The following is an 11,115-nucleotide window of genomic DNA, read 5'->3' on the forward strand; positions in this document are numbered from 1 at the left end:
AATCTTTCCATTTTATTTGGCTAAGTTTTTTTTTAGTATATATCAGATATTAATGGCTTCCTGACTTGGTCGTGAATTTGGATTAAAAAGAGAATCTGACTGATATTTTTTGAAAATGTCGTGGGTTAGAGGAAATTGGGTAATGGGATTAATTTTTATTTTTAATTGGCGGTGGGTAGGGATGGCAATTGGGCGTTGCGGGTACGGGGACCCCCTCCCCCGCACCCGTACCCGCCAAAAAATTACACCCATCACCTACCCGCCACCCGCAGCGGGTATAATTTTCAAGTCCACACCCACCTAGGCGGGTATATTCCTATAATCGTACCCGCTCCACCACCTAAGTGGATATCCACCAACCGCTTTTACTCGCCTATACCCACCTGCATTATACTATAATAAATAATATAAAATCTTGTTTATATCTTATTTTTTACAGTATAATAGGCCAATGCATAACAAATTGGCAAATATCCAAGATTCAATAATAATACAACATATTTCTCAATGCTCATAATCTAAAAATAAAACAATGTTTTAAGAACATTCTTAATTAAAATTAGTATATTACTTAAACACGACAAATGCCGAAAATTAATAATGTTTCCATAAATTAATTAAAGAAATACACAAATTTTTATAAAATCAAATCAGACTTCTGAGGAGGTGCTACACTACTACCAGCGATATGATATCACCATGACAAAGCTTTGCTTCAGCCTTAGAGTTGCGCCGCTTCAGTTTCTCCCAATTAGATAATATCCATTGATGCTGAAAAGGTTAAAGAATTATGATCAAGGAAATATCAACTCTTACAATATTTCACAGAAGTGCAAAACAAATATTTCTTGGCTCATTCATAGTCTAAGGGTCTTTGCAATTTGTATAGTAAAAAAGAAATACGAAGTATATACTCGAATTTTGTTATAAAATCAAATGCATTTCTTCAAAAAAGAGAAAAATGTACATCCTATACTACTCGTATGAACCCTAGTTTCACCAAATCCTAATTTCAAACAAACCGTAATTGGCGCTAGACTTTCATCAAATCAACAAAAATACCCAGAAAATCCAGAAAAATCTAATCAACAATCTAATAAAAAAAAAACACAGAAAGTCAAATCAACAAATAAAGAAAAAACCCAGAAAATCAACAACAAAAAACAAATAGGAAGTAATTACTAGTAAATAAAGATTTTTTTTTTTGTGTGGTAAAACTGACCTTGAGGTGTAAAGTGAGAGATGAAATCTGGGGAACGGAGGTGGCGCAACTGCGGCTCGACAGAGGACGAAAGGAGTAGGAGCCTATGAGAGAGTAGCAGATTACAGAGGAGGGGAGAGAGAGAGAGATACAAAGATAACACTGAAAACTGAAGAGAGGGAGGCTTAGTGTGTGATTATTGACTAGGGTTTTCCATCTAAATGAGAAAAGGGGCTTATATTCATTTGGGATTTAGCACTAAAATTGTAAACTAAAATTAAAGCAGATTCGAGTATAAGGCAGGCGGGCGGGTAAGATGCGGGGCGGTGCAAGCGGGTATGAAGCGAATATGACCTTAAATACACTACTTACCCGCTACTAATAAGGGTATGGATTTTCATACCCACACCCGCCTACTGCCCGCCAAAGTTGTACCCATCCCTGCCCCAACTGGGACGGGTGCAGTGCGGTATCCGTAAAATTTTACCCACCTGCCATCCCTAACGGTGGGGGGTTTATACGTTGGTTAGTTAGTTTGTTAGTTTAGGATTCCTTTTTTATTTTTTATTTATTTATTTGACTTTATTTATTAATTCTTTTATTTCCCCTTTTTGTGGGAGGTGGGGGATTCAAGTGAGTTTTAATTAGATTTTTTTTTTGTTTTATTTAGATTAGTTTAGATAGTTAGTTATTTTGTATTAGTTAGTTATTCATTTTTCGTTAAGTCACTTTTGCATTGTTTTGTTGTAATTGGTTGGTCTTGTATGTAGGTAGAGTTAGGTTAGTAGTAAGTGTGGAGGGGATCAAAATTTGGTGTCTGCAGTACGTAATGTTAAATCTGTTAGTAAGTTAATAGGAATTTTTAACCTGGGTCGTTGTACGTTATTATTCCGGGTCCCATGAATTGGAGTTTTAGTTATTTTCGGGCATAAACTCATAGTAATATATAAGTTTGTACATCCCTAGATATTTATAAAACACCTTAAGTAGTGATATTGTTGCGTGTTGCTACACACAAAAAACTCGTGAAGTTATTGTTAGCGTGTTGAAGTATTATACCTTAGGATAGTGTATATTATACAACACGAAGTGAGGAATATTCCTTTATAAAAGGAGATTATCCATATCCAATTTACCACTCACCACTTATTTCTTATCTTCACCTTATCCATAAACATAAAAATCCTCCATTTTCACGGCACCCATGGCTCCCAACAATCAAGATCAACCACCTCCTCCTTTTGATGAGCATTTTCGGATGCTGACTTTGTATTTGAACTTGACCATGGCGTTATTTGTGCTACTAGTGGCGCTCGTAGTTTTCATAATTAGGAACAAGTGAAGCTTGGAGGTCTCAGGCACGAAATACGTACGATTCGAGTTGTACTTCAAGTTTTTGCTATTTAAGTAAACTAGAGCTACAAAATGTATTGATCGATCTTGCGCATTAAATAAAAACGTCATATTAGTATCTTGATTATTATCGTCGTTAGTTCTTAAATCGTCTTACCATTACCGTCGAGGTATTAAGAAAATAAACTCGAGCAAAAGTTATGTTAAAATGAAATATATATTTTCCTTAACAAAAGGTCATAACAAAAATTAGGGGATCAAAATTCGGTGCCTACAGAATGCCGCTCATTGATTGATTTTGGAACAAACGATGATCAATGTTTGATAAAATTAAAAGACGCAAATTTTTTATCTAGATGGAAATCTTTGAGGTAACAAGTGCTTGATACTGGTTGAAGAACTAGCTTGAATGGACTCCGAATAGGTGCGAGCCAATCGTCGGCTCTAATTGCAGTTGAAAGAAAATTGGCTTTAATCAAAACAATGAGATTCGATCATTGGCTTTTTGCGGTTGAAAAGGAACCGGCTTGAGAGATCTCGATCAATGTTTAAATTAATGATACTTAATAAAAGAAATTGGAAAGAACTGATTTAGAAAATCTCAATCAGTGAGACTTAATATGGCGGTTGAAAAATCGGCTTGTAAAGGACTGATTAATTACTTAATCATTGCCTTAAGTGTGGTTGAAAAACCAAATAAGAGATGCAAGAAGAATTGTCCCAAAATTAGAGTTATTCATCTTGAAACACTACAACTGAGAAGTTGGCTTGAAATGTTACAACTAAAAAGTTGGTTGAATTCGCTTAATCTTGAGAATTTTTTACTTGGTCAAAGCTCAATTTTGATGTTCGGGTTTAAAATCAAAGGGTTTTTAACTTAAGAAAGTCAAAATGGATTTAAAGATTAAAGAAATCCATGACTAAATGGCTTGTACAAGGCTAAGTTTTGAGCAAAAACTTTCCAACATGCTGATTTGGGCAATACGTCAGATATTTGATCTGATGCTTGCATGAGATTAGAAGTGTTAGTGATCATGGGAAAACATGATTGTGTTATTTAAAATGGTCGAAAATTTGAAAGTTTTGACTTTCAGGCGAAAACGAGCTAAGGTAGCATTTTCAGCTAGTAAATTTTATTTTTGTTCTAACAAATAAAGTTTATAAATTTTTTAAATTCATTTAATATATTCAGATTAAATGATTAATAAAGGTAGACTCAATACAAAAACAGTTTGGAAAAGACATGATGAAAATATGTAGATTTAACCTGGTATGACTTGGTTTAGGAATTATAAGCGTTAATGGTGTATTAAAGATGAGATTAAAGATGTACTCTCATCATTAAAATATTTTTAAAACATGGAATCAGAATGGGAAAGGATTTTTTTAGTATCATAAAAGAAAATTTTAAGAAAATGACGAATTTGACGTGGCTTGGCTTGATTGGTTGCATGACATTTTTGTAAGGTTGTCATGGCTTATGGGGAGGGTTAATTTTTCTAGTTTATTTTTATTTTTAAGAGGCCTTTATGACATATATCTTAGCATATAAGTCGTGGCTTTGGCCAAGCAGAAAAATCACATCTTTTCCCTCCTTGAAATTCAAGCAATTTGAGTATATTTTGAGTGCTCCTTCTTTTCTTGTCTTCTTCTCAACACTTCTTCTTGAGATTATGGTCATGAATGCTAGATTTCCTAATAATCTAAGTCATAAATGAAGTGGATTATAAGGATCTCTTGCACTCCATAGGAAAGGAAGTTGTTGATGGGCCATCTGGTGATACCAAAATCTTCTTTGATTCTCTTCTTCCTCTTCTAAAACTCCCTATTTGATGTGATCTTATTTATGCATCCACTAGGTGTTAGGACAAGAAAAAACATGTATGAAACTTCAATGGTGAAGAGATGGTTCCCGTGGTGGAGGAGACTGAGGGTCTGTTAAGTCTCAAAAGGAGCGAACCGTTACCACGAAAAAATGTAGCTCCATAACTGGTTATTTGCGTGAGATTTAGGTCTTTCCCACTATGATGGTATGAATTTCCATTATAAATATTCCATTATTATTAACTGTGTTTTTTAAACTTTTAGGGCCAAGGGTACTAATCTTGAACTTAGTGTTTCTTATGGCTCGGCTAGGGTTAGAGCATGTATGATTACTCTTATGGGTCTTTTGTTGTTCAAAGAGGATCTTGGGCTATGTGATGAAAGTGTGGCTAGTTATACGCTCCAAGTAGATGGTGGGGGTAGGCTAGGACCGATTATATTGGGAGAACTAGTCCTAAGCCTTGATCAGCAAAAGGAAAAATCGTTCTCCTTCATGAGAGGGAGCCCGCTAGTGCTTCATTTGTGGCTAATGGAGAAGTTTAAGTTGGTGAATCCTTTAAGAGCACTTACTTATCATCCTAAATTCATCCTTTCCAGAGGGTGCTCACATTTATACCGTGAGGTAAGGGATAATAATAGATGGAGTTTAGCACTCTTGGGCGAAAAAGAATGGGTGACTCTGCATTTGGGTATCGAGGAAATTGTGTATATATAGCACCGCCAATAAGAGGGGTGTAGTTCTTCCGAGTGTCAAAAAGATCACCTTCGATTATTCTTGGAGGCGCCTTAGGAAAATTGGGAAGAGACAAACCTTCATTAGAGACCTTCCAACTGATGACTGCACAAATCATTGGATTGATGCTAAAAGTCTACGGAAATCATTTATTGCTTGGGGGCGAATCAAGAAAGTTTGATTCCTTCCCGTTTTAAAGGACCCAGTTGTTGATGCTTGCTATGAACGGTGGCGTCGTGGAGATGTGAGAATCTATAAGAGGCCTAAGATGGAGGTTGAATCTTTAAGTAAGGTCATCAAGAAGATAAAGAAGGAGGAGTGACGATATGCTTAAAAAGCAAATGTCTTTTTAATGGTTGTTTGTTTGTTTGTTTGTTTATTTTTCTTATTTTTAAATTGTGTTTCCTATGGATGTAATACTTGTTTAGGGATTGCCTTAGAAGGCTTTGTAGTGTGTTTAGGTATTAGGCTTAAGATAATTTGGGAATCGGTAAAAGAATCAATGTAATGTGAGAACTTGATGAAATAAAATGAAGCCATTAAGAATGTTTTTTGTTCTAAATTTTTTTTGCATTGCATGACTTAATTAGGACCATAATAATTTATTGATTTCAGATATTGAATCCTCATATGATAAGCCCAAACATGCACTTATGACCATGGATGCAAAATGTTGACCCTAATTTTGGTTGATGACAAATAGCAAACTTCTTTATTATGTTTCTGTTGTGTCTACAAGTAAAAGTTCCTGAGAGGAACTTGAGATGGCTGCTGATGTTCCTGAGGTGGAATGCGCAAAGCCGGGAACTACAAGCTGACACACATCAGAGGAAAAACAATGCACATAAGGGTGAAGTTTCCATGTGATGAGTTCCTCTGTCCCTTTAGAGGAACTCACCTGTTCCAGAGTAGGAACCATTGCAGCTGATGAGTTGTAGCTCCAGTAAAAGGATAAACACGAAGCTAGGTAGTTAAACACTCTTAGATTTTGTGTAAAATAATAATAGCTATAAGATACGTTATGGAACTATAGGATATTTAATTAAATATTTATTAAGATTTTATCATATTATTTAGCAGCAAGTTTTAAGGAAAATTAAATAAATAAATTATCTGTAGACACCTACTTTTGTCCCCGTTCCCGCAAGGGAAAGGTTCGATGATGAAAACGTAAATCTCCACTTGACAACGCATCTCCTATAAAATAAACAAATCTCGATTCCCCATTTCATTTCACCCGAGACCTGCTATTTATGGAAACCTGCTAAAAATAGTAACTGCCGTAAAAGGTAGCTTCTAAAAGTGGCAAATCACAAAAGATAGAAACCTGTCAGAATTAGGTGTTGCATTCCAACATAAATCCTAAATGAGATAGAGTTCGTAACGGGCCCAGACGCATTCCGTCATAAAATTGATACGCGCTAAAAGACTCGAATTAATCTCAAACTCTACGGATTTTAGGAATCCAAATCTGACTAAAGAAAACTGCCCAGACCCTATTTTCAACGCCTGGCTCTGGGCGCCGAAATCTTCGGCGCCCAGGCCTGGGCGCTGAAAATACCTGGGTACGTGTTTTTTCCTAATTCTTTGTGGATTAGAACTCTGCAATTCTATCTTTCCACGAACTCTTCCCTATAAATAGGCCCCTAATTTCGACGTGAAAGAACACACAACAACACACAATTATATTCTGAGTATTGGCTCCAACCCTTAGCCTAAGCCTCTCGCTGCGAAACTGTTCACGCGTTCTGTCGCAATCGATCCATAAATTGAACGGAACGTATCCTGTCCCATAATTGAGATTCGTTAAATAAAAAGGAGAAATAGCAAAGTCAAAGTGGTTAGTTTTCTGAGAACCGTGACGCACCTCTCAAGGGTGCGTCGTAATGTGTCCCTTTTCGATGATTTAACTGCTTTCCTCGCCCTTTTTATGAACGGTTAAACTAACCTAATCTGATTGTTCTATCACGCCTAACAAATATAATATTTTTGGGAAATCGGATTATCATGCTAGGTCCCTTAATGCTATTTAAATCAGATAATCACGATCGAATTAGTATTATATGTTGCATATTGCTAAAATCAACTCAGATTAGTTTAATAGTTAACGCATGTCCCTTCAATTATTTATGCTGAGCTAGTAAGGATATCCTGCCTCTGGAGTTATCGACGAGCGAAGTACTCCTCTCGGTAGTTACAGTCCCCCGAACCCTCAATCTCTACCTTGCGGGTGTATATTGAGAGATCCCCACACCAGGGATCACAAGGGAACCTACGGCCGTCGTGGTCAAACATAATTGCACTCCCTTTATGTCACGATAACCGGGTTTTGTCAGTTTTTCTCATTGTCGTTAAAAACTGAATGACGACTCCTATATTACTAGTCAATTGAGTGTATACTCACAGGAAATCCAATTACACTTGATTGAATAAAAAGAATCGTCACACCCACGAGGGACAAGGTCACGCATTAGCCTCGTGCTTTTTCGACCCCCTCACAGTGGCGACTCCACTTGGGATAGTGAAGGAAATACTCGTGCTTGTAGGTAATCAAAATAGCCGAAGGGTGAAACGATTCTACCCCGCGTTTATTTCCCCATCAAGTTGGGACGACCTGAAAATCAGCATATTAATGTGAACGGGCAGAACATCATAACGAATCTCGGCTCCCTCGGGAGTTGGGACTAAGGATACCTTTTTTCGCCAATAGGGGGGTGCATACGCCGCACATGTTTCTGAAGGAAATAATGCCCTTGGTCCAAGTATGCATTCTATGTTAAGTCTAATAAGTGCGGTTCAGTATTAATTAACAAGTTAATAATTCAGTGAGATCAAGTGAGCTGAATGCCTAGCTAGAGGCCGCTTCAGTTCAAGTGGAATTAATGATATTAATCCACAGCTTACTCTTGACTGAACCCGTAGGGTCACACAAATAGTACGTAAACGGATCAAGTATTTAATGGCATTAAATACTCCATCTATGAATATTCGGAACCGACGGATCTTGGTTTCAGTGGGAGCTAAGATCGTCACAGGCAAGAAATGAATACTCCGGAAACGATGATATGGCCGGAAACGGAAATATGGATCGTATCGGAAATATGAATATTATCCAAGTCGTAGATGTTGCCGGAAACGGAAACATGGTACGTATCGGAAAATATTATTGGAAATGGAAATATTACCAGAATCGGAAATATTGCCGGAAACGGAAATATTGTCAGAATCGGAAATATTACCGGAATCGGAAAATAATTCTGGAAACGGAAATATTAAATATTTGTTCGAAACGGAAATTAATTCCGGAATCGGAAATATTAAATATTGTTCGTATCGGAAATAAATTCCGGAACTGGAAATTTAATCGGAAGCGTATCGTACGAATTAGCATCGGACGAGGCCTGCCGGACGAAGGCCCAACACGAAGCCGGGGCCATCGCCCAGCAAGCACGCGCGCCACAAGCCCAGCCAAGGCAACGCCCAGGCCTACCGCAAGGCAGGCCCAGCGCGCGCCAAGGCCACGGATGCGTGGGCCGCGCTGCGTGGGCTGCTGCTCGCACGCGCATGGGCAGCCCTTGTGGCTGCCGTGTGTGTGTGAGTTTGTGCTCATGCGTGATTCCTAAATCTACAAGAGTCAGTGTATGATTAAATTTCTATTTCTAATTGGATAAATTAATTAAATAGAATTCATGTAGGATTCTAATTTCAATTAATTCGTATCCTACTAGGATTACGATTCCTTTTCCATAACTCTATAAATAAAGGCCTAGGGGTCATTATTTATACAATAAGTTTTAAGTATTCAAAACTAAGATTTTTAAGCAGAAAAATCAGCCAATATTCTTGCCTACCTAACCGAAAATATTAGAACCTTAAGGGCGATTCTAGTTGGTCAATCTTAAGGCGGATCCGGACGTGCTGTGGACTATCTACGGAGGGACGACACTTGGAGTCCTAAAGACTTGTTCTTGTTCGGTTCGGGCGCAGCTAGGGAAGGCACGCAACAAAGAGTATGCATCTAAACTATGCTAAATGATTATGTGTAAATAATATGTTTCCTGGCTTTATGGTTTTTCCGCATGATTTATGAACTGTCATATGAATCATAACCTAACAGTGGTATCACGAGCCCCTTATTATTTTCATAATCTAAATTGCATGAACATGGTTAAATATTACAAATTTGCAAGAATTAAAAGGGGTAATTAATTTTCGTAATTGTTAATTAATTGCAAATTGCGTTTATTTAATTATACGTACGCAGTTTTTCGGCAGTTTCTTCGTTACTCATCCGAATTGAGTGATTTTTGTGTCAATTCCGCATGTAAAAGGCATTCTAAAATTTTGACAAAAAAAGTATTTTTCTGCCGAACCCAGAATTCTCAAATTCGAAGCCTAACTATGACTTTTCGAAGGTTTTAGTTTTTCGAATGCAAAATTTCGTAAATTTAAGATGTTAAATTAAATATTTGCGATTCTTGTTGATAAATCTTGAATTTTTGATTGACCTACTGCATATGTTTAACAAGTTTGAATGCCTAGTCTTGTTAATTATGCAATCTAATTTGTAATTATGATTAATTTGTTGAAAATTAGAATAATTTAGAATTAATTTGATTTTCATAATTAATTGTAATTTAATTAGAAACCTATGATTAAAAACCACCATAAAAAATTGTAAATTTACGATAAATTTTAAATTTTTATGACCTAGACTTGAATCCATAACAATCGGAAATCAATTGGATAATAAATTTTCGATTTTTTCGCCCTAAAATTATGAAATTAATAATATTTATTAATTTGTCATTAATTTTAAATATAAATTTTAAATTTTTATGCGATTCGTTCATATAACTTGCACGCACGAAGCAATGGACGCTTCGTGTTACCCTTAAGGGGTGTTGTATAATGCGGGCATGCGACGACGAGCAAGGGAGCTCGTCGCCCGTGCGGCACGAATGCAATGAGCAAGGGCGTAGTGCACGAGCACAAGGCAGCAGCCCTGCCTTGTGTCGTGTGCCACGAGCAATGAACGAATGGGCATGGGCGAAGGGCGAGCCAAGGCAGTCGCGTGTGGGCAGCAAGCGAGCTGCGCCACAGCGCGCGCTGCCTCGCACAAGAGCGCGCAGCCTCGCGCGCAGCGAGCGCAAGCTCGCGTGCCACGAGCGCTGCGCCCAGCATCACTCGCGCGCACAGCGCGCGATGTCGCCCGCCCAGCGAGCGATGTCGCGCGCCCAGCGAGCGATGGCTCGCGCGCGCAGCGAGCGATGTCGCGCGCGCAGCGAGCGATGTCGCGCGCGCAGCGAGCGATGTCGCGCGCCCAGCGAGCGATGGCTCGCGCGCCCAGCGAGCGATGTCGCGCGCCCAGCGAGCGATGTCGCGCGCGCGCGCAGCGAGCACAATGTGTGCGGAGGCTTGCGATAGGGAAGCAGCAGCTATGCGACGAGCGCATGGGCTGCGCGCACATGGCCAGCAATGGCTGTGTGCGTACGGCCCATGGGCGTGCAACGCGTAGGGTGTTTGCGTTACGATTAGATCGTTTTGAATGTTTAATTTGAAAAATTTCAGTTCACGTAATTTTAATTGATTTTAAAATTAATAATTTGAATTATTTTCTTGGATTTTAATTTTGAATATTATAATTATAATAAATGTTATTTATTCTAATTATTTTACTAAAATTAAAATCATGAATTAATTTAAATACGACTGAAATTAAATTAAATTTTTGGATTCAATTATAAATTGATATGAGCTTTAAATTTTAATTAAATTTGTATGTTTCCGGTTGGACTAGAAATACAATTTTATGTTTAAAATTGGTAAAGCATATGAATTTATTGGTTTAAGTGGGAGCGCTTTTTAGTCATAAACTCTTGATTAGGTCTACAAATCCTTAAGGTTAAAACAACTTGATTAGAATTAATAAGGACTGAATAATTGGTAGATTATTGGTGCCCTTGATTAATTGCTGCAAATGTTTACGTGATGCATAATGTGT

General features: G+C 37.8%; 1 long non-coding RNA gene across 1 annotated transcript; it reads right to left on the reverse strand.

The window, feature by feature from the left end:
- Positions 1-489: 489 nt before the first annotated feature.
- Positions 490-1,523, reverse strand: LOC110805285 (uncharacterized). The gene is made up of 2 exons (XR_002537966.2): positions 1,223-1,523; positions 490-771 (listed from the first exon to the last, which is right to left on the reverse strand). It is a non-coding gene; the product is annotated as an uncharacterized lncRNA (long non-coding RNA).
- Positions 1,524-11,115: the final 9,592 nt, after the last annotated feature.

The sequence above is a fragment of the Spinacia oleracea genome, chromosome 6, assembly GCF_020520425.1.
Source record: "Spinacia oleracea cultivar Varoflay chromosome 6, BTI_SOV_V1, whole genome shotgun sequence".
Classification (NCBI taxonomy): Eukaryota; Viridiplantae; Streptophyta; class Magnoliopsida; order Caryophyllales; family Amaranthaceae; genus Spinacia; species Spinacia oleracea.